Raw genomic sequence first — 19,152 nt, 5'->3', positions numbered from 1 at the left:
GGGGGAGATACCAATTATGCACTATAACTTTGTAATGTAATAACTTCTATTTCCTAATTTGTTTCCAATATTTAACTTATTTGTTGGAACACACTTCGGAAAAAAAATATTGATTCTTCTCTCTAAGTCACAAAATTTAGAAGAAGAATATGTTTTCTCTTGAAATTGATCAAGTGCACTCCATATATAACTCAAAATTTTGTTGTCATTTATCTTTATTTAATACGTATTGCCCAAAGTTCATTCACCATATATATTTCGCTTTATCGCATGTCTAAAGTTATTATAAAGTAGATAAATGTAAAAAAAAAAATATTCAAAAATTAAGTACAAACTAAATAATCGTGCTGAAAAAAAATTCAATTAAATTCATAACACGTACAGTAGTTATATAAACATTAAAAGATATTTTTATATTAGAAAATACATATATCATGCATCAACATGTTTAAATCTCATTTAAATTAAACTTATTATTACCAAATATACAAAAAAAAAAAAGGTGATATATGTGTGTAACACATACATAAAAATTAGATATAATTAATATATAGGTGATACACGTACAAAATATGTGCATTAGTTACTTTAAATATAAGAGGAATACCTTTTAATAATAGGGAAACATATACAGTAGAATGACATATTTAAAACTCATTTAAACTAAACATACAAAATATATAAAATAAAAAATAAAAAAATATGACAGGTGATGCACGTGTCAAATCTGTATCTTCTTTTCATTAGTACAGTTAACAACAATATAATTTGTACTTGGATGTCACGACCCGAGTCTATACCCTGGTGCGACGGGCACTCGAGAACCTTTGCTGGCTCCAGCTGCACTTTGACATGGCTTAACTCTTAGCGGAAGACTTACTCATACATAGGATGAACTCAAAATCACAACTTTAATCAATGTCTCAAAGAAATAATTAGAATATTTAAGAAATAAAACATTCAACTAGCCAAAGAGGCAACTCAAGTCTCAACATAAACAACTGAAAATGAAAAGACTCATGAACTACTATCTATCTATATATGACACCTATAATACTATGCGGGATGCCAGGACAAGACCCCCAATCATCCTAACAAACTGAAATAATTGAATATAAATAAGGGATCGTCTGCAAGCAAGGAGGTTGTAACACCCCATAAATTTTTTGAGCTAAGCCTTGAACCATCCTTCATAGTGAGTAAGTTTTTACCAAAGAATTTAAATATTTCTCAAGTGTTTAGATCACTAGATATAGCACCTTCAGTTCCACCAAGAACTAAAAAGAGTTCATTCAAGTCATTGCTAAGTTTTTCTTAAGTTTTGAGTTAAATTCAAATGACGATAACTTTTAGTACAAAATGAGTTAGGAGACCCATAAGATATAAAATTAAATCCCTTCCAGTCCTCTTTCCAACGCCACCAAATTTGCTAAAGTTTGGGCTATGAGTAAAAAGTTATGATTTATATACTAACGATGTATAAACCTGGCAACAGCTTCGCGATGGCTCCGTGTTACGGAACCAATACGAACCTTACTGTCTGCTGAAAAATTATTCCGACCCCCAACTCATTATATTTATTTCCTTAAGGGTATTTTATTACTAAAATCCCTTAGGAGGTCATCTAAATTTCCCTAAACGCGTCAGTTTTCATAAATCACACCCTCTCATTCAGTCCTAAAATTCTACTCTCAAGATACTTCAAGAAACGCTTAGCCTATGGTTCAACTTCTAATATATTCCTTCACGTTCTTCAAGACGATGATTCTTTCAGGTATGTAAACTTCCATAGTGTTGGGTTTGTTCACCCACATGTCGATCATGAGTTTCTTTTACGAATTTCATCAATGAGATTGAGTATGTTGAAAATCTTGTTAAGTTCTTGAGGTTTTGTTCTTCGTTCCTTGATAATTAAGTTCTTGTTATGTTCTTGAGGTGAGGGTTTTCGAATAAGATGAGTAAATCGATAGTTCCTTGTGTAAGTTTTGCCGAAATTGTTTTGGATTATAAGAATTCGTAAATTTTGACCTTAGAATTGCAGTAGTTAGGACTTGATTCGAGTTTCGGAGAGGAATAAAAGATCGGGCAAACATACGTGCCCAGGTCCGCATCGGGGAGGTGTTTTCAAAATTCAGTCCCCAGAAAAATACCTCCCTCTCTGCATCGTGGAGTGGATACGGAGTTCACTATCCCAAAATTTATTTTGCGACCAAATATTAAATTCATCTTCCGCGTCGCCAGTATCCTTCAGTTTGTGTCTTCCCTCGTTTCTTATTATCAACTATCTAAATTCATTTAATCATTGAGAGATCCTATATATCAAATCATGATCCTTGAATTCATAATTCAAAATCAAGGCAGAGTTATGACTAGAGTTCAGGAAAGTCTTTGAGTTAAATCGTGAATCCTTCGAGATCAACTATCGATTTGAGCTAAGTATTGAGGATGTAAGAATGAGAATGAGAAGAGTGGTATACATGAGTTCCATAATGTTCTTTAGACCCTTGAGTTGAGTCGTTCATGCCCATGAATTCCGCATGAACTCCATAAGTTCAGCATCTTTGAGAGGAGTAGTATGTTAAAGTTCTTAGTCTTGAGTATTGAGTTCCCAATCCTTTTAAGTTTATATTCCTAATAATAAGACTATCATATGTTACCCATGAAGGTCCTTGAGTTGATTTGTTCATGCACATAATTCCGCATGAACCCTCTGAGTTGAGTATTATTGAAATAAGTAGTATCATAAAAGTTCTTGAGTTCCATGTATGGTTATTAAAAACCTTGAATTAAAAATATGAGCTAGTTACATTGTGGTAGTAGTATTGAGCGTCGATATGGGGGCGAGTTTGAGTTCAGATAATTCAAAGTCTCCATAAACTATGTAGCCAACATGGGTAGAAAAAGGGTCATACTTTAAAGATGATTCCTTAATGCTTTTAGCATAGACTAGTGGATCCACTTAGTAGTTAGGTTCTATATCCCTGCAAGGTATAGGACGGACCTGGTAGCATGAGGCAATAGCTCATAGTGATGGTTGCCGGTTGGAGAAACTCCCACAAAGATATTTTCTATTCTTATATACACAGAGTTTATTTTGTATTTTTATATACAAACAAAGTTTATTTTGTATCCTTACATTCAAACTAAGTATATTGTATTCTTAAATACATTTAGTTGCTTTCTATTATTTTAAAAGCTTTCCATATATTGCATCTCTTATTGTTGCTTTATATTGAGTTGAGTATCCAGAGTTTGAGTAGCCAAAGTCGAGTGTCTTATTATTGATTGGAGCTTTATTTCACTAAGTTGAATATTCTATTATTTTGTTGAGCCTTATTTCACTAAGTTGAATATCCTATTATTGAGTTGAGCCTTATTTCACTGAGTTGAATATCTTATCATGGAGTCGAACCCTGTTTTCTTTGAGTTGAATTGAACTATATTTCTTTGAGTTTAATTAAGTTGAGTGATTTTAGAAGAGGTAAGTATGTTTCTATCCCATCAGTTCAAGCTTATGTTTATGGTTTATTATTTCCCTTGCTTGCTCATACATTCCATGTACTAAGCCATTTGGCTTGCATCATGAAATGATGGAGATACATGTACTCAGGATCATCAATAGGCGCTTTGTTGATAGCACATGTAGTTCGAGGTAGCTATGGTGAGCCTCCTTGCTTTCAGAGGGTTCCACTTGTATTTTTGGTTATAATAGTTGTTAGGATGTTGTGGGTCTTGTCCCGACTTCCATCTTTGTCAGTTATAGACTTCATAGATCGACAATAGAGTTTTAGAAGTCTATTCATTTAATATGTTAAATATTTTAAAGACTTAAGTTGCCTATTTATAGCGTGTTGAATATATCATTTTTATTCAGAGTTATCTATCCAATATTGTTCAGATTATTTTAAAGTTTACTATTTGAATTGAATTCAGTTTTTATGCTTTTAAATGCTTGAATTAGTCTTCCGCTTGTAGTCAGCCAGAATGAGGATTCGCTTGGGGAACAACAATAGTTCTTGACTGCAGGCCACGTCCAGGGTGTAGTGTCGGGTAGTGACAAACTTGATATCAGAGCACATAGTTCAAGTGTCCTATGGTATCTATGAGGTCGTGTCAGTAGGGTTTCGTTTATGGTTGTGAGGACCCCACTTTTATAAATAAGGGACCACAAACATTTAAGGATAGTTTCCCTTCTTTCATTATCTTAATCGTGCAATAGAGCTATGTTGTAGAGATTTATTCTAACTTGTGCGTTCTTATATCCATTTGACTACCCCATACTAGATCTGGTTGAAAAGCAAAGTTTGTCTTTTATCGATGAGTTGCTCTTAGAAAAAATCTAAGGGAAGTCATGAGACTACAGAGGGACTTGAGAAAAGCCCATGAGTGAGTTAAGTGTTGAGTTTCAAAGGAATGCACTCATGTTCATATGAATTGTGCGTTCAAGCTAAAAGCGATTTGTACTCTCTTTTTTAAGCCTTGTTTCAGTTGAGATCCTTATGAGGGATTATGTTTAGAGCTAGGGTGGTATTTTCATCCTAGAATGGCAGCATGAGTTATGAGATAATGAGCAGTAGTAGTGAAAGAGCCCAAAGTTAGAGGAAAATCTGTAGAAATTTAGTAATCTAAGTAAGGGAGATGATATTTTGACAAGATATGTTACTACAGTCATACACCTAGTAAGTTAGTAATTAGGAGTTTTCCCTTATGGGTAGAATAAGAAGTGATTAGTTGTGAAGATTCCGTCATAGGATGTGCAGTGTGTTATACCTAAAAAGGATTTTGTGATGAACTGTCATTGTGTAGGTACTGACCAAGTGTAATAATTTAATAGATGAGAAAGAGTATACATGAGGTGATAGATTTAAGCTAGGCTTATGAATTTGAGGGAGTGCCCATAATATTGGAAGTGTTATAGAACTAATTAGGTATTGATGTGTAGTGAATAAGTGAATAGTACTCAAGTTGTGATGGGAAATGTGACAGTAAATTGTAAGCATGAATACTAAGAGGTAATGATTGACTATTTGTCATAAGGTCTTAGTGGACGAGTGTTTTTGAATTTTTATCTAGTAGATGTTTGTTAGTAAGCAAGCAATCATATTGATATTCGGATTTAGTCATAAATATTAAGCTTGAATTTGAGATATGTATCATGATCAAAAGAATGGCAACATGAGGGTGATGGTGTTGGTCGTGAGATTTGATCTAGAAGACTTGACATAGAGTAGGTGAGGGATTGAGATGATAAGCGGTAACAAATATAAGTGGTACAAGTGAGAGACCCTAACGTTTAGATAAGGGCAGTGAAGTGTGGCTAAGTCACAAGAGTAACAAGATCATTACGAGGTATGCGAAGATAGTATGTTACCAGATGAGGTTCTAATTAAGTTATAATTTTCCATGTGTGCCTAGATAGCATAATTGAGTTGTCAATATGGAATAGGTCCATAGCTTTCAAGTGCTAGCTTTAGACCTAAGTGGGAGATGGTAAGATGATAAATCAAGTCAAATGTTAGAATTTCTTAAGGAGCTGGTTAGTAGGAGTCCATGGGGTTGTTAGAGTACTAAGGTTGCATATGGTGTTGTTAAAATATTAGGTGGTTCTTGATATGAGCCCAATGTGGTGGTAAAGAGCAATAGTTTTGGGATGAGATTCCCTAAAGAGAGTTATAGAACCCGAACCTAAGGATTTAGGTTAAGCTTGATTATAGTAAGAGCATACAATTAGACTTAGATCTTATAAGAGTAACCCCATTCCATACCCAGTCAAGTCGTCATTCCAGGATCAATGATCCTAAGGGGGAGATATTGTAACACCCCAGAAATTCTTTTAGCTAAGACTTGAACAATCCTTCATAGTGAGTAAGATTTTACCAAGGAATTTAAAAATTTCTGAAGTGTTAAGGTCACTAGATATAGCACCTTGAGTTCCAAAAAGAACTAAAGAGAGTTTATTCAAGTCATTTCTATGTTTTTCATAAGTTTTGAGTAAACATCAAATGACAATAACTTTTAGTACATGATGAGTTAGGAGACCCATATCCTTCAAGTCCTCTTTCCAACGCCACTGAGTTTGCTATATTTCAAGCTCTAAGTAAAAAGTTATGACTGATTTACTAACGACGCGCAAACCTGGCAGCAGCTCAGTGATGGCTCCACGTTACGGAGCCTATACGGACCTCACTGCCTACTGAAAAATTATTCTTAATCCCAGATTGTTTTATTTATTTATTTAAGGGTATTTTAGTCATAAAAAGCCTTTTGTGGTCATCTAAATTTCCCTAAACGTTTAGAAAAGTAAGATTTCATAAATCACACCCTCTCATTCACTCCTAAAATTCTATGCTCAAGAAACATCAAGAAACGCTAAGGCTAGGGTTCATCTTCCAATATATTACATCAAGTTCTTCAAGGAGATGATTCTTTCCAGTATGTAAGCTTCCACAGTGTTGGGTTTGTTCACCCTCACGCTTTCTTTTATGAATTTCATCCATGAGATTGAGTATGTTGATAATCTGGTTGAGTTCTTAAGGTTTTGTGTTTCGTTCTTTGATAATGAAGTTCTTGTTGAGTTATTGAGGTGAGTGTTTTCGAATAAGATGAGCTAATTGATAGTTTCTTGTGTGGGTTTCGCTGAATTTTTTTTTGGATTTAAAGAATTCACGAATTTTGACCTTAGAATTGCAGTAGGTTTGACTTGATTCGAGTTTGGAAGAGGAAGAATAGGTCGGGCAAACATACGTGCCTAGCTTCGCTTCGCGGAGGGGTTTTAAAAATTCAGTCCCCATAAAAGTACTTTTCTCTCTGCGTCGCAGAGAGGATGTGGAGTTCATAGTCGAAAAATTTATTTGGTGACCAAAAATTTAATTCATCTTCCGCATCCCCAGTGTCCTTTAGTTTGTGTCTTCGCTCCTTTCTTATTACCAACTATCTAAACTTCATTTAATCATTGAGAGATCCTATATGTAAAATCATAATCCTTGAATTCATAATTCAAAATCAAGGAAGAGTTAATAATAGAGTTCAAGAAAGTCTTTCAGTTAAATCGTGAATCATTTGAGATCAACTATCACTTTGAGCTAAGTATTGAGGAAGTAAGAATGAGAATGAGAAAAGTCGTATACATGAGTTCCATAAAGTTCTTTAGTCCCTTGGGTCGATTCATTCATGCTCATAAATTCCGCATGAACTACATAAGTTGAGCCTCTTTGAGAGGAGTAGTATCTTCAAGTTCTAAGTCTTGAGTATTGAGTTCCTAATCCTTGTGAGATTATATTCTTAATCACGAGACTATCATATGTTGTAACACCGTAGAAAAAATTTCGAACTAAGACTCGAACCGTTCTTTGTAGTGAGTGAGATTTTACCAAGGAATTTAAAATTTCTTAAGTATTAAGGTCAGGTCACTAGATTTAGCACCTTCAGTTCCAAAAAGAACTAAATTGGAAATAGCAAAATCTGAAATTTTGCAAGTTATGCTTAATTTATGAGTTTCAGATCAACTTCAAACAACCATAACTCTTAGTATAGTATATATTTATGTGGACTACAAGATATATATTGAAAGGACTTTGAATTATCTTTCCAACGCCACTGAGTTTGCTAAGTTTCGAGTTCGGATAAGTGAGAAATGCCATTTTGAAGTTAAGCTGTCAAGTTAAGGAAAGTTACCCGAAAATAGTGAGAGGTATTTTGGTCTTTTCCTTACCAAATCAGATTTAATTCATTTTTAGTAAGGTTTTAAGGGTCCAATCCTATTAGGTTCAATTTTATAATCCTAATATATGCCTAGGGTTTTAGTTGAGAGTTCAAGAAGAGAAAAGAAGATAAAAGAGGAGAAAAAAAGAGAAAAGAGGAAAGGATCAAGGTGTTCGTAGAGGTTCTTGAGTTTTATTGCAGATTTTCGCCATGGGTTTGATCCGTTAGAGGTATGTAGGTTTCCATAGTGTTGGTTTCATTCACCAACACGCCAAACATGATTTTTATATTCGAATTCGTCCATAAAGATTGAAAGATTTAAGTTCTTGATAAGTTTTCTGTGAGTTTCCTTCTAAATCTTGTTTTGTTGGGGTTTTGATAAATTCTTGAGATGAAAGTGAGTGTTTTGAGGCTTGTATTGAGTAAATTAGTGTGTACTTATGTTAAAAATCGAATCCAAGTGATTGGGGAAGAAACCGTTAGAATCTAGGCGACATAGGGTGAGAAAACGAGCAAAGAAAGTCGTCAGTGTTTTCTGGGATGGTGCTTGGCACCCCATGCCAGCCAGAGTGCCCCAACCACTCCTTTGTAGTTAGAGGGTTGGTGCCCTGCGCCACTCAGTGCGCCAGGGTCGCCTGCCCCCACCCCTTCTCCGTCGTTTCACCTATTTGAGTCCTTTAAAAGAGTACCTTCAAGCCCTTTCAATTTTTCACACTCTAAGCTATTTCTAAACACCTAGAAATTATTGCTAACATGATCATAAGCTTGAATTCATAAATCAAATTCATGGTAGTGTTAAGAGTTAAGTCTTGGGAGTTCTTTCGAACATTTTGAGAAAGTCCCTTTGAGTCTTTTTGAGGAGTCTTCTACAATTTCTAATAACTTGTTTCAAGACTAGAGCAAGTGAGTATGAGGACAAGGAGAATGTATTTCATGAGTCTACTTTATCATCACAAGATCCTTCATATCATGAACCATAACTCTTGAATTAATAATTCACATTCAAGAGAGAGTTAAGAGTAGAATTCAAGAAAGCTTTGGAGTTCAATTGTGAATCATTTGACATCAACTATCGATTTGAACTATGTTTTGAGAAAGCAAGTATGAGTGGGAAGAGTTGTTAGGTAGACCCTCGAGTCGAGTCGTTCATGCCCATAAATTCCACATGTACTCCATAAGTTGAGTATCTTTGAGAGGATTAGTACCTTCTAATTCTATGTCTTGACTATCTAGTTCCTATCCTTTTAGAGATTATATTCCTAATCATGGAACTATTACATGTTACCCATGAAGTCCTTGAGTTGAGTAGTTTATGCCTATAATTCCGCATGAACCCTATAAGTCGAGAAGTCTTGAGATGAGAAGTATCTTTGAGTCCTTGAGTTGAGTAGTCCATGCCCATAGTTCCGCATAAACCCTCTGAGTCAAGCATTCTTGAAGCGAGTATTATTATTGAAGTTCTCGAGTTTTGAGTTATTGAGTTCTAGTTACGGTTATTGAAAACCTTGAATTGAGTCATTCATGTCCATAATTTGGCATGAACTTTATTTTGAGAAGTCTTTTACAATATTTTTAAACTTGTTTTAAGACTAGAGCATTGAGTTGAGTAAGAGTAAGAGTGAAGTTCATTTCTTCAAAAGATTATATGGGAACTAAGTATTTTCAACAGTAAAATGTTTTCACATTTAAACAAGAGAGAAAACTGATGAGTCCACAATTTGGACTCATTTAGGGCTTCATTTTAATAGAATTAGTGTCCTCAAATGCATATTTTGTCTCAATAACTGATGTAAATCCTTAAGTTTTAGGTATTTGAAGTTTGAGGTATAGAATGGACATATTTAGCAAAAAGGAACAAAACGGCAGAAAAGACGAAGAAAAGAAGGCCTGAGGATCGCTTAATGCATTAGGCGAATCGCCGAATGGCCTTAACTTTGTCCAACGTTCCAGTGTGCTGAGCCTTGAAGTAAAAGATCAAGTTGGCGATAAAAGGGAGTAGTCGGCGCATCGCCGAACAGTTCTGTGAAGCAGTACTTTATCGCTTAATGATCCAAAATGCGAAGATGTTGAAGGCAAAAGCACAAAGGGGATGAAGCAAACCTAAGGGCGGATCTCTGACTGCATCGGGGATCCTGGCTAATTGCGCCGACTGATCCTTCGTAGCACATTTTATTTACAACTATAAATATTAGTTTGAATTTTTATCTTAATATGCAATTTTAAATACAACATTTTATTTTCTATGTTTTCAAGTAGCGAACATTTTTGCTTAGCTTTTGAAGATTTGAAGACTTCCAATTCCAAGAAATTGGAAGTGGGCGTTGAAGATTCTTCATCCTAGACTCGTTTAAATTGAATATAAATCATACCCAGTAGATGTTACTTCGATTTGGTGTCATTTTTTTCCTTTTTTCTATGTCTAGCTAAAACCTCAATTCTTGGGGTTTGATTTTGTGAATACGGGTTAAATTTCTTGTTGTGTATTGCTTATTGTTAGTCTATTTGCTGTTTACATGTGATTTTTTTTAGTAGTTATGTTTTAACTTAAGGGGATTGTAGTTGCAAATACGATTTCATTTTACTGTTTTTGGCTTGCTCGAGAGAGAAGTTTGAAAACTAAGACTACTAAATCAATAGCCGGTGGTTATTGGCCCATCGTGGTTTCAGCTAGAGAGAGTGAATGGGCTAAGGCGAAGTCTATGCATAATTGCGGTAACTCGGTGTTCGAGAGAAACCGAGTTGATTCGGGGTAAGTTGCTCGAGAGAGAATTTACCCCCACTAAAGTCTAGCCTAGTTACAAATGTTCAACAATTGATTATCAATAACATTTACCTGATTATGTATTTTATCCCATATTCGTATCACATCCAAAATATTCCGTCTCCATATATTCGCATCTTTTTGTTTTCACTTTTTTTGTTCACTAGTTGAATAGAAATCCCTCCATTGATAATTGACAGTCGTGTTATCCCTTGATTTATCATGTTTTTATTTGATATTGTTTTTAGCTATGGTTAACTCTAGCATATTCACGCTTAACTCTTAATTCTCAGAAAACACTCCATTGGGACTCGACCCCAACCCATTCAGTTGATTTGGTATTTTAGAATATAGGTGTGTTGATTGTGTATGTTAAGGTGTGGGAATTATTCAAAAAGTACAGGGTGGCAAACCAAAAGACCAGGAGGTGCATCTCCAACGAGGTCGGTTACCTTGACCTAGACCACCATTCGACTCAAGATAAATTCAAATGAGAGTTTGTAAAACTCAGCGAACCAGTGATATTATGGGCGAGTCGCCGATTAGGTCAGCGATCCCGATTTAGTCCACCATTTGGACCCTCTATATAAAAAAAGGTCCTAAACAATTCGGCGAGGCAATGGATCATTCCGCGTGTCACCGAGTAGGTTGGCGATCAGGACTAATGTCGCCGAATGGGCATTAACTGGACTGTCTTTTAAAAAAAAGGGTTAATGGTTTAAAATCCTAGCCCTTTCATTTGCCCTCGCTTTTAATCTTCCAAATCTCGCACCTATTTAGTATTTTGATTATTTTTTGCATTTCCAACATGTTGTATTCGTTGACATGTGCTTGGAGTTGGAAAACATTGCCACCTGGCATTTCAATTATTGTATTGTTCGGCATAAGACATTGGTTTTTTGAACCACATGTTCAATTTTATCGCATTTTGTACTCATTTTCAAATGATCTGATCTTAGTGATGTGTGTTGGGCCTCCCTGATCTTAGTTATTTTGAATATGCCTATTATTAAATTTGAAACTCTTTCCCATTTTGTTATGATTGTTGAAATCCCGTAATCTTGCGCTTTAAAATGAATTAAGATTCGCGGGGTTGTGCTTGGTTGTTGTTTAGATTTTTTGGGTGAAGTCTGAGTAGCCCATATTTGTGCTAAATGGCGTAAATTGCACAATGATGGAGTGGGTGACAACATTCTTGACGGCAAAAGTCGTCAAATGGACAAATTTGGCAAAACCAGGAAAAGTCTGATTATCTGTAACATCTCACAATTTTAAATAATTAGGAAGAAGCTAATAATTGGAAATAGTCATTTTAGGAAAGAATGAAAATCTGAAAATTTGTTTAAGTTAGGAAAAGTTGAGTTCTGGTCAACTTCAAACGGCTATAAATCCTAGCTCAGAATGAGTTAGTTGTACTTCTTGATATGGTTGGAAAGCTCTTTGAATGATCTTTCCAACGCCACCATGATTTCACGATTTGGAGTTTGTATGATTAAGTTATACCCTTTGGACGTTAGGTTGTTTGATTAAGGAAAGTTTAATCTGGATTTTGGAAAGGTAATTTAGTCTTTTCCTTACTAATTATTCTAATTCTTTTTTAGGAGTTTAATTGGGGTAAAGTCAGATTTTAGTTAGTTTTAGAAAAATGAATTTCACGCTAGGGTTTGGAGAAAGGAAAAAACAGGAAAAAGAGAAGAGGAAGCAAGATTCGTCATGATCGTCGAGTTTAGCTTTTAGATTTCGTCGAGGGTGATCCCTACAAGGTATGTGAGATAACATAGCATTGTGTTAGTTCATCCACGCACCAACCATGATTCAATTCGGCAAATTTAAGTCTTTGAAATTTAGAAATTGAGTTCTTGATTAACATTGTTGAAAGTTTCATTGAATTTCTTGTGGGTTGTGTTGTTGGAGTTTGTTGCGATATGATTCATGTTTCCAGGTGTAATTTTGGGTTGAATCTATCATATATTGAGGATATAAATGATTCTTAGTGTTTGGGGAAAAAACCATTGAGGTTTAGACGGTTTAGAGGTGAAAAATGAGCAACAAAAGTCGTCAAACACCTGGGGAAGGGGGTGTAATGTCGCGCCAGCCAGCGCGCCCCAAAAGGGTTTCTGAAGTTTACCACTTGGGGTGACGCGCCTGCCAGCGTGCCCCAACATGTTTTCTGAAGTTTGAGGGCTGGCTCCTTGTGCCCCTCAAAGCGCCAGGGACGCCAATTCTCCCCATTTGTTCCCCACCTTTTAGTACGTGTTACTTAACAATGTACCTATGTTTCTTAGTTGATTCCAACACTTTAAGGTACATCTAAGCATCATTAAGTCATCGATAAACATGAGATCATGAACCTTGAATACATAATCCAATTGAAGGAATGCTAGGATCAAAGTCAAGAAGTTAAGACTCAAGTCTACAAGTTAAGAAGTAATTGAAGAGAAGTTTATAAAGTTTTTCTACCATCTTTAACAAACGTTTTAACTTTGTTTTAAGAATTAAGTTATATGTTAAGCAAAGAGTAAAGAATTGAGTTCATTTCTCAAAAATCTATAAGGGAACTAAGTATTCCCAAAGAGTTTATAAATGTTTTCACATTTAAGCATCAAAATGGAACATCGATTCCAAGAGAGCTTTTAAGCTATGTTTTGAGCAATTATCTCAAACCAAAGAAACAAATTTGTTTTTAAAACATATGAGTTAAGTATATTTTGGGTGTAGTATTGAGCACCGATATGGGGATGCGAGTTCATTTAACTCAAGCCTCCATAAACCATGTAGCCATCATGGATAGTAAAAGTTCATACTTTTTAGATGACTCCTTAAGATGTTTTTAGAATAGAATAGTACATCCACTAAGTTAAGAGTTCTATATGACGGCAAAATATAGGATAGTTCTGGCAGCGTGGGCAAGACGGTGTATCACCACTTAGGCTCATAGTGGTGGTTATCAGTTCTAGAAGCTCCCACAGAAACTATATTGCTTTATTATATGAGTAAAGTTTAGTTTGTTATTGCATTTTCTTTAAGAACTAAGTTGCTTTTACTGTTTTACAAAGCTTTTCATATATTGCTTTATTTTGAGTTAAGTATTCATTAGTTGAGAAGAGCCAAGGTAAGTGTTTCTTTCATATTCCTTTCAAGCTTAAGTTTTGTTTAACATTAAAACTCGCATACTCGTACATTCAATTTAGTGATGCCAGTTTGCCTGCATCATCCTATGATGCATACACTGGTAAGCTGGATCAGCATCCAACGCCTCGTTGATTAGGTTCATCACATAGAGCCAGTTGGTGAGCCTCCTTGCTTCCGGAAGGCTCCTTTTTACATTTCTTTTCTAGCTGTTAGTTGGAAGGATGATCGGGGGTCCTGTCCCGACATCCCTCCTTGTTTTAGAGGCTTCGTAGATAGTTAGACAATTAGTAGTTCGGTTGTCTTTACTTTATCATTGAGATGTTGTTTAAAGACTGCAGTTGCTATTTTGGCTAAGTGTTATATCTCTTTAAAGTTATTTTTTGAGATTATGTTGTTAAGTTAAGTCTTCCGCTGAGTTTAGTAAACTAGGTCTAGGGTTCCCTTGGGGCTAACAATGGTTCTCGAGTGACTGCCAAGTCCGGGGTGCTGGCTCAGGGCGTGACAAACTTGGTATTAGAACACAAAGTTCAAGAGTCCTAGGGAGTTTATGAAGCCGTGTCTTTCGAGTCCTAGTTATCGGTGTGAAGCGCGCCATTTCTATAATTAGGAGGCTGCAATATGTAGGAAATTATCTCACTTCTTTCATACTCATTTCGTGCATTAGAGCTTTATCTTTAAAAAGTTTCTTTCTAACTCCTTCTTATGCATAACCGATTGTGAGCTTTCCTATGGTCGAGAGTGCCTTTATAAGGCATTTCTTTCCTCATGAGCTAAGAGGAGCAAATAGATGGTTGCTGACATGATGAGGAGGATAAATTTAGTGGTTGTTGGGTTGACTCGTGTGTCAAGTAAGGAAAGTATGGGAAACATACTAATAGTTTACATGGGCATAGCAAGGCTGATGATTCATCTGCAACAAGTTGAGGAGGAAAATATGGAATTAGAGTTGATACCTAAAAGATAGAGGCAGTTCAAAGTTGGCCTAGACCCACATCTCCAACTGATATTAGGAGTTTCTTGGGTTTGGTCTGCTATTATAGAATGTTCGTATAGGGGTTCTCATCTATTTCTTCCCCTTTGACCAAGTTGACCCAAAAAATAGTGAAGTTTCAATGGTCTGAAGCTTGTGAGAAAAGGTTTCAGAAATTGAAAAAGAGGTTGACTACTGCCCAGTGTTGACCTTACCAGAAGGTACGCAAGGTTTTGTGGTGTGTTGTGATGCATCTAGAGGTTGTTTGGGTTGTGTTTTAAAGCAGAATGGCAAAGTTATAGCTTATGCATCTAGACAGTTGAAAGTTAATAAGAAGAATTACCCAACCCATGACTTAGAGTTGGCTGTCGTATTATTTACTTTGAAGATATGCCGTCATTATTTATTTGGTCTCCATGTTAATGTATTCACTGATCACAAGAGTCTTCAATATGTGTTCACTCAGAAAGAGGTTAATCTCAGACAAATGAGGTGGTTAGAATTCCTCAAGGATTATGACATGAGTATACTTTATCACCTAAGTAAGGCTAGTGTTATTACTGATGCCTTGAGCAGGTTGTCTATGGGTAGTACAACCCATGTTGAGGAAGAAAAGAGAGAGTTAGTGAAGGATGTGCATAGACTTGCCTGATTAGTAGTCCGACTAATGGATTCCATAGGAGGAGTAGTGGTGTTGAATGGGGCTGAATCATCCTTAGTGTCAAAAGTGAAAGAAAAGCAAGACCAAGATCCCATATTGCTTGAATTGAAGGCAAATGTTCATAAGCAAAAAATATTAGCTTTTGAACAAGGGGGAGATGGCGTATTTAGATAGCAAGGTAGGTTTTGTGTACCAATGGTGGATGGACTCCAAGAGAAGATCATGGAGGAAGCTCATAGCTCTAGATATTCCATTCATCCGGATTTCACGAAGATGTATCGTGACCTGAGATAATTCTATTGGTGGAATAGTATGATCAAGGGCATTGCAGAATTTGTTGCTAAGTGTCCGAATTGCCAACAAGTTATAGTAGAGCACCAAAGGCCCGGTGGTTTGGCTCATAATATAGAACTTTCGAAATGGAAGAGGGAGATGATTAATATGGACTTCATTATAGGGTTACCAAGGTCTCACAGACATCATGATTCTATTTGGGTGATTGTCAATAGAATGACAAAATCATCCCACTTTTTGCTAGTAAAGACTACCCACTAGACAGAAGATTATGCTTCCCTTTTTATTCAGAAGGTGTTAAGACTTCATAGCCTTCCGTTCTCCATTATTTCATAAAGGGGTGCACAATTTACTGCACAGTTCTGGAAATCTTTTCAAAAGGGTTTGGGTTCTAAGGTGAACTTGAGTACTGCTTTTCATCCTCAGACTGATGGGCAAGCAGAGCGTACTATTAAGACCATAGAGGATATGTTGAGGGGCCGTGTGATTGATTTCAAGGGTAATTGGGATGATCAACTACCTCTTATTGAGTTTGCTTATAACAATAGTTACCACTTTAGCATCCAAATGGCTCATTATGAAACTCTATAGGGGTGAAGATGCAGATATCCAATATGATGGTTTGATGTTGGTGAAGCTGGGTTAATAGGACCAGATTTAGTGTAAAAGTGATGGAGAAGGTGAAAGTTATTCAAGAGAGGTTGAAGACATGATAGAGTTATCCGAAATCCTACACTGATATTAGGAGAATAGAGTTAGAGTTTAAAGTAGATGATTGGGTGTATCTAAAAGTTTCACCCATGAAGGGTGTTATGAGATTTGGTAAGAAGGAGAAGCTTAGTCCCCGATATATTGGACCTTACGAAATGTACCAGAGGATTGGTAAAGTAGCTTATGAGTTAGAACTACCACAAGAGTTAGCCGTGGTTTATCCGGTGTTTCACATCTCCTTGTTGAAAAAGTTCATGAGTGATCCGTCATTGATCATACCTACTAAAGATATTGGGATCAAGGATAGCCTATCTTATGAAGAGATTTTGGTTCAGATTCTAGATAACATTAGTCAAAGTCCTTTGGAGGAACTAATTTGTTAAAGAAGATACTTGAAGCTGAAGAGGATGTGAAGAAGAGATATCCACATCTCTTTGAGTCCAGAGAAAATGCAGACCAAGGTACTAATTCTCTTTTTAGTACTTTTTAAATTATGAGTGAGCATGTCGTTTGTTCGCATTTACTTGTTGGCTATTTGAACTTGATGTTACCACCCTTAGCCTAGTAAGAGTAATTTCATTCGAGGATGAATGTTCCCAAGGGGGAGATATTGTAACATATTGCAATTAGAAATAACTAGGAAGAAGCTAATAATTGGAAATAGTCATTCTAGAAAGAATGAAAATCTAGAAATTAGTTTAAGTTAGGAAAAATTGAATTTTGGTCAACTAAAAATGGTCATAACTCCTAGCTCATTTTTAGTTAGCTTTACTTCCAGATATGGTTCGAAAGATCTTGGAACGATCTTTCCAATGCCGCCAAGTTTGCATGATTCCGAGTTCGTATGAATAAGTTATGCCCTTTGGAAGTTGGGCTGTTGGATTAAGGAAAGTCTAATCCGGATTTTGGAAGGGTAATTTAGTCTTTTCCTTTCCTAATCATTCAAATTCGTTTTTAGGGGTATAATTGGGGTAAAAGCGGATTTTAGTTAGTTTTAGAAAAGTCAATTTCACACTATGGTTTGGAGAAAGGAGAAAAGAGGAGAAAGAAGAAGAGGAAGCAAGATTCGTCATGATCGTCGAGTTTAGCTTGTGGATTTCATCGGGGTGATCCCTTAAAGGTATGTGAGATCTCATAGCATTGGTTTAGTTCACCCACACGCCAACCATGATTCAATTCAGTGAATTTAAGTCTTTAAAAGTTTAGAAATTGAGTTCTTGATGAACATTGTTGAAAGTTTCGTTGAATTTCTTGTGAGGTTTGTTGTTGGAGTTTCTTGCGATTTAATTCATCTTTCTGGGGATAATGTCAGGTTGAATCTATCATATATTGAGGGTATAAATGATTCTAAGTGTTTGGAGAAAGAACTATTGAAATTTAGAGGGCTTAGAGCTGAAAAACAAGCAAGAAAAGTCATCAAACAGCTGGGGAAGGGGGTGGGGTGTCGCGCCAGCCAGCGCACCCCAAAACGGTCTCTGAAGTTTACCCCTTCGGGCTACGTACCAGCCAGTGTGCCCCAACATGTTCTCTGAAGTTTGTGGGTTGGCGCCCCGCGCCTCTCAGAGTGCCAGGGACGCCCGTCCTCCCCATTGGCTCCCCACCTTTAAGTATGTGTTCCTTAGCAATATACCTATGTTTCTTAGTTGATTCCAACACTATAAGTTACATATTAAGATCATGAAATCATCCATACATGAGATAATGAACCATGAATCCATAATCCAATTCAAGTGTAGAAGTTAAGAAGTAATTCAAGAGAAGTTCATAAAGTTTTTATAAAGTCTTTAACAAAAGTTTTAACTTTGTTTTTAGACTTAAATTTCAAGTTAATCAAAGAGTAAAGAATTGAGTTCATTTCTCAAAATGCTATAAGGGAACTAAGTATTCCCAAAGAGTTTATAAATATTTTCACATTTGAGCAAGAAAAGGGAATACCGATTCCAAGAGAGCTTTTAAGCTAAGGTTTGAGCTATTATCTCAAACCAGCTGCTTTATTTTGAGTTAAGTATTCAATAGTTGAGAAGAGCCAAGGTAAGTGTTTCTTTCCTATTCCTTTCAAGCTTAAGTTTTGTTTAGCATTCCAAATCGCATACTCGTACAATCAATTCAGTGATGCCAATTGGTCTGCATCTTCCTATAATGCAGCCGTTGGTAATAACCTAGATCAACATCCAGCGCCTTGTTGATCAGGTTCAGCACATAGAGTCAGTTGGTGAGCCTACTTGCTTCCGAAGGGCTCTTTTTTGCATTTCTTTTCTAGCTATTAGTTGGTAGGATGATCGGGGGTCCTGTCCCAACATCCCTCCTTGTTTTAGAGGCTTCATAGACAGTTAGATATTTAGTAGTTCAGATGTCTGTACTTTATCATTCAGATGTTGTTTAAAGACTTCAGTTGTTATTTTAGCAAAGTGTTATATCTCTTTAAAGTTATTTTTTGAGATTATCTTGTTAAGTTAAGTCTTCCGCTTAGTTTAGTAAGCTAAGTCAAGGGTTCCCTTGGGGCCAACAATGGTTCTCAAGTGTCAGCCAAATTCGGGGTGGAGGCTCGGGGTGTGACTATCTTGATATCAGAGCAAAAAGTTCAAAAGTCCTAGGGAGTTTATGAAGTCGTGTCTGTAGAGTCCTTGTTATCGGTGTGAAGCGCGCCATATCTATAATTAGGAGGCTGCAATATTTTGGAAATTATGTCACTTCTTTCATACTCATTTCGTGCGTTAGAGTTTTATCTCTAAAAAGTTTCTTTCTAACTCGTTCTTATTCGTAACCGATTGTGAGCTTTCCTATGGTCGAGAGTGCCTTTATGAGGCATTTCTTTCCTCATGAGCTAAGAGGAGAAAATAGATGGTTGTTGACATGATGAGTAGGATGAATTTATTCGTTGTTGGGTTGACTCGTGTGTCAAGTAAGGAAAGTTTGGAAGCC

The sequence above is a fragment of the Solanum stenotomum genome, chromosome 1 (assembly GCF_019186545.1).
Source record: "Solanum stenotomum isolate F172 chromosome 1, ASM1918654v1, whole genome shotgun sequence".
Classification (NCBI taxonomy): Eukaryota; Viridiplantae; Streptophyta; class Magnoliopsida; order Solanales; family Solanaceae; genus Solanum; species Solanum stenotomum.
This window is presented reverse-complemented; position numbering follows the sequence as displayed.